The sequence below is a fragment of the Cebus imitator genome, unplaced genomic scaffold (assembly GCF_001604975.1).
Source record: "Cebus imitator isolate Cc_AM_T3 unplaced genomic scaffold, Cebus_imitator-1.0 Scaffold72, whole genome shotgun sequence".
Taxonomy (NCBI): Eukaryota; Metazoa; Chordata; class Mammalia; order Primates; family Cebidae; genus Cebus; species Cebus imitator.
The window spans coordinates 6,282,357-6,287,940 of record NW_016107387.1 but is presented as its reverse complement, the minus strand read 5'-3'; the positions used below and the strand labels follow the sequence as shown (position 1 = coordinate 6,287,940).

The window sequence follows — 5,584 nt, the reverse complement described above, 5'->3', positions numbered from 1 at the left end:
GGTTTCACCATGTTGACCAGGATGGTCTGGATCTCTTGACCTCGTGATCCACCCGCCTCGGCCTCCCAAAGTGCTGGGATTACAGGCTTGAGCCACTGCGCCCGGCCTCTTTCTTTTTTTTGAGATGAAGTTTTGCTCTTTTTTTCCCAGGCTGGAGTGCAATGGCACAATCTTGGATCACTGCAACCCTTGCCTCATAGGTTCAAGCAATTCTCCTGCCTCAGCCTCCTGAGTAGCTGGGACTACAGGCGTGTGCCACTATGCCCAGCTAATTTTTTTTGTATTTTTAGTAGAGACGAGGTTTCACCATTTTGGCCAGTCTGGTCTCGAACTCCTGACCTTAGGTGATCCTCCCACCTCAGCCTCCCAAAGTGCTGGGATTACAGGTGTGAGCCACCACACCTGATGTTTGCTCATATTTCATTGGCAAGGCTTTGATATTACAGTCACACCTGACTGTAAGTGACTTAGAAATGTAGCCTCGCTGGGCTGCCATGTATGCAACTATAACTATTATTATGCAGGAATGAAGGAGGAAGGAGAGAATGAATTTTGATAGACAACTAGCAGTGTACCCTATAGAGAGGGTAGGACCTCCTTTAGAGAAATTAAAAACTGATAATTGCTGAGACCACCCATGCAATAATTAGTGAATGTGCAGATAATGAAAAAATGCATTATATATGTTAGTCCAAGCTACACAACTGAACTAATTAACCCTACAAAACAGTTAATGCAGGAAAAAGAAAACTTAAATTCCAGTCAGCATTATTATTGAAAAATGAAAGATGGTGTGAAAAAGATGTATCCATAGAACAAGAATTTTGGGTTGAAAAAACGCCAAAAAGCAGAATGGACTTTACTAGAAATCATGCATATTAATTAGAAGAAAATTTTGAGGAAATCTCCAAGTTTACAAAAGGGAGAAATTGTGTAAATGATGAGAGAAACAATAGAAAACAATGGATCCAGAACAAATATCTAGGAGAAAATACAGTAATGATTTTAAAAATAATAGAAAATTCTGACTGTGAAAGTGTGGTTGGGTAGATAACTTGACTCCTGCTGAATCACATCTAGATCCCAGTATTATGACAATAATTTTTTTTTTTTTTTTTTTTTTTTGAGACGGAGTTTCACTCATGTTACCCAGGCTGGAGTGCAATGGCGCGATCTCGGCTCACCGCAACCTCCGCCTCCTGGGTTCAGGCAATTCTCCTGCCTCAGCCTCCTGAGTAGCTGGGATTACAGGCATGCACTACCATGCCCAGCTAATTTTTTGTATTTTTAGTAGAGAGGGGGTTTCACCATGCTGACCAGGATGGTCTCGATCTCTTGACCTCGTGATCCACCCGCCTCGGCCTCCCAAAGTGCTGGGATTACAGGCTTGAGCCACCGCGCCCGGCAACAATAATTTTTAAAATATTTTATTTTTTTAAAAATTTGCTGCCTGCTTTGTCTGACAAACATTTTTTAATGCATTATTGGGTTGCTAAAAAGTAAGGGAAGTTAAACTTGTATTTCTTTTTTTTTTTTTTGAGACGGAGTTTCACTCTTGTTGCCCAGGCTAGAGTGCAGTGATGCGATCTTGGCTCACCGCAACCTCCGCCTCCTGGGTTCAAGTGATTCTCTTGCCTCAGCCTCCAGAGTAGCTGGGATTACAGTCATGCACCACCATGCCCAGCTAATTTTTGTATTATTAGTAGAGACAGCGTTTCACCATGTTGGTCAGGCTGGTCTTGAACTCCCGACCTCAGGTGATCCAGCGAGGCAAACATTTTTAAAGTTCGAGTATATCAAGGGTCACTGAGGATGTAGAGTAATAGAAAGTCTGCTTAGGCTCTGCTGGTGAGAGAACCAGCAAAGGATAAGTAGGCCATTTCTGGAAACATTTTCTCATTATTTAATAAATGTGATGATCCACACACCTATGACGCACTAAATCCACCCCTAGGGATGTGCCCTAGAAAAACTTGCCCACGTGTGCACCAGGAGACAAGAATGTCATAGCAAAAGCCTGCAAGCAATTGAATGTCTGTTGACAATGGTTGTTTCACATAATAAAATATCACACACCAGGACAAATGGATGAACTAAAGTTACAGGCAATCCACAGACATTAATTTCACAAATAATGTTGGGTGGGAAAAGCAGATTGCAGAAGAAAATGTACGTATACTCTTTATGTAAAGCTAAAAAATCAGCACAGAGCTGAGCCCAGTGGCTCATGCCTGTAGTCCCAACACTTTGGGAGGCTAAGGCAGAAGGATAGCTTGAGGCTATGAGTTCAAGACAAGCCTGGGCAACTTGGCGAAATCCCATCTCCACAAAAAAAGCAAAAAGCAAAAACCCCTAAGAAAAACAAAACATCTTAGACAAATGTATGTAATGCATATGTCAAGTTGTATTAAGTTGCTGACAAGGGAAAACTTTCCAACTTTCCAACTCCATGGAAAGTTGCTGCTGTGGATCTGAAGGAAATACTCTGAGAGCTGGGTCAGGGCAAGAGCCAAGAGAGCTGCTGACAGCAAAGACAGAGGGCAGGCCTCAGAAAGGAAAAGAGAAAGATGCCTGGCAAGTGAGAAGCAACTGGAATGCTCTTTAACATTCTCTATAAATCTCCAAGTTCTCTAGCTAGCAGCATCTTAAAATGTGTGTATTTTGGCCAAGTGTGGTGGCTCATGCCTGTAATCCCAGCACTTTGGGAGGCCTAGGCGGGTGGATCAACTGAGGTCAGGAGGTCGAGACCAGCCTGACCAACATGGAGAAACCCTGTCTCTACTAAAAATACAAAATTAGACAGCATGGTGGTGCATGCCTGTAATTCCAGCTATTCAGGAGGCTAAGGCAGGATAATTGCTTGAACCTGGGAGGCCGAGGTTGCAGTGAGCTGAGATGGCGACATTGCACTTCAGCCTGGGAAACAAGAATGAAAATCTCTCAAAAAAAAAAAAAAGTGTTTTTTTGTTTGTTTTTTTTTTTTACTTTTACTTTAGGTTAGGGAGTACATGTGAAGGTTTGTTACATAGGTAAATTCATGTCTTGAGGGTTTCCTGTACAGCTTATTTCAATACCCAGTCAATAGTTCTTTTCTGCTCCTCTCCCTCCTCCCACCCTCCAGCAGGCCCCGTCTTTGTGTTTATAAGTATTTAGCTCCTACTTAATATGTGAGAAAATGCAGTATTTGGTTTTCTTTTTCCTTTTTCTTTTTGAGTCGGGGTCTCACTCTGTCACCCAGGCTGGAGTGCAGTGGCGTGATCTCGGCTCACTGCAACCTCTGCCTCCCAGGTTCAAGCAATTCTCCTGCCTCAGCCTCATGAGTAGCTGGGATTACAGGCATGCACCACCATGCCCAGCTGATTTTTGTATTTTTAGTAGAGGCGGGGCTTCGCCATGTTGGTCAGTCTGGTCTCAAACTCCTGACTTCATGACCCACCTGCCTTGGCCTCCCAAAGTGCTGGGATTATAGGCATGAGCCACTGTGCCTAGCCTGGTATTTGGTTTTCTCTTCCTGCATTAGTTTGCTGAGGATAATGGCCTCCTGCTCCATCCATGTTCCCACAGAAGACATGATCTTGTTCTTCTTTTTTTTCTTTTTCTTTTTCTTTTTTTAATTGATCTTGTTCTTTTTTTTTTTTTAAATAGAGATGGGGTGTCACTACGTTGGCCAGGGTGGTCTCAAACTCCTGACCTCAGGTGATCCACCCATCTCGGCCTCCCAAAGTGCTGGGATTACAGGTGTGAGCCACCATGCCCGGCCGATCTTGTTCTTTTTTATGGCTGCAAAGTGTGAGGTTCTTTTTATTTGGGCCCAAAAAAGCATTACATTTAAAGCATAAATATTTGAAATATATGGCAATTTTATAATTGTCATTGCTTTTTTTAGTATATCAAGAACCTCAAAACATAAAAATAAAAGGAAGTGGCTCGTGCCTCCCTTGTCTTTGGAGCCACTCTCACTAGAACTTATATTTTTTGTTTGGTACCCTCCTTTCATCATTTGAGTTTTTTTTTTTTTTTTTTTTTGAGGTGGAGTCTTGCTCTGTTGACCAGGCTGGAGTGCAGTGGTGCGATCTTGGCTCACTGCAACAGTGAATCGCTTTAAGGAGAATTGTTCAAGTGATTCTCCTGCCTCCCGAGTAGCTGGGATCACAGGCATGCACCCCCACACCCAGCTAATTTTGTATTTTTAGTAGAGACAGGGTTTCTCTATGTTGGTCAGGCTGGTCTCGAACTCCCGACCTCAGGTGATTCGCCCCCCTCAGCCTCCCAAAGTGCTGGGATTACAGGCGTGAGCCAGTGCGCCTGGCTTGAATTTTATTTTTTCATGTATATGAACTTTCTTTAAAAATTAAGTGTGCATGTGTGTGTGTAGATATCTGTAGATCTATTTTAAGGAATTGGCTTGTGCAGTTGTGAAGGCTTGGCAAGTCCAAAGTCTGCAGGGTAGGCCAGCCGGCTGAAAACCCAGGGAAGAGTTGCAGTTTGAGTCTAAAGGCATTCTGCCAACAGAATTGGGGAGGTCAGCCTTTTACTATACAGTATATAAAGACCTTCAACTAATTGGATGAAACCCACCTACATCAGGTTTACTCAAAGTCTACTGATTTATACTACCCAAAGCATTCCACGGATTCAATGCAATCCCTGTCAAAATACCAGTCATTCTTCCAGGAAATAGAAAAAAAAGGCTGACCTTGGTGGCTCACACCTGTAATCCCAGCACTTTGGGAGGCCGAGGTGGGCGAATCACCTGACGTCAGAGTTCAAGACTAGCCTGACCATCTCTACTAAAAATGCAAAATTAGCTGGGCGTGGTGGCACATGCCTGTAATCCCAGCTACTCGGGAGGCTGAGGCAGGAGAATTGCCTCAGCAAAACTGGGAGGTGGAGGTTGCAGTGAGCCGAGATGCCACCATTGCACTCCAGCCTGGGCAACAGGAGGAAACTGTGTCAGAAAGAAAAAGAAAGAAAAAAAAGAAAGAAAGAAAGAAAAAGAAAGAGAGAGAGAAAGAAAGAAGAGAGAAGGAAAGAAGGAAAGAAAGAAGGGAGGGAGGGAGGAAGGAAGGAAAGAGAGAAGAAGGAAAAGAAATCCAAAAATTTATATTAAACCACAAAAGACCCCAAATAGCCAAAGCAATCCTGAGCAAAAAGAGCAAAGCTGGAGGCATCACACTACATGACTTCAAATTCTACTACAAACTATAGTAACCTAATCAGCATGGCACTGGCATAAAAACAGACCCACACACCAATGGAACAGAATAGCGAACACAGACAAAATCCATGCATTTATAGACAACTCATTTTTGACAAAGGCACTGAAAACTTACAATGGGGAAAGGCCAGTCTTCAACAAATGGTGCTGGAAAACTGAATAACCACATGCAGAAGAATGAAACTAGAACCTTATCTCTCACCATACACAAAAACCAAACTAAAATGGATTAAAGACTTAAATCTAAGACCTGAAACTATTAAACTACTAGAAGAAAACATTAATGAAAAACTCTAGGACATTGGTCTGGGCAAAGATTTCTTGTGTAAGACCTCAAAAGCACATAGTAAGATGAAGGCATCTAGT

The 5,584-nt window shown here is 42.8% G+C and overlaps 1 long non-coding RNA gene across 1 annotated transcript in view; it reads right to left on the bottom strand.

Annotated features, from left to right (window-relative positions):
* LOC119471757 overlaps positions 1-5,584 on the bottom strand; it is a 45,843-nt gene that overhangs the window by 3,244 nt on the left and 37,015 nt on the right. The gene's annotated exons all lie outside the window — the stretch shown is intronic.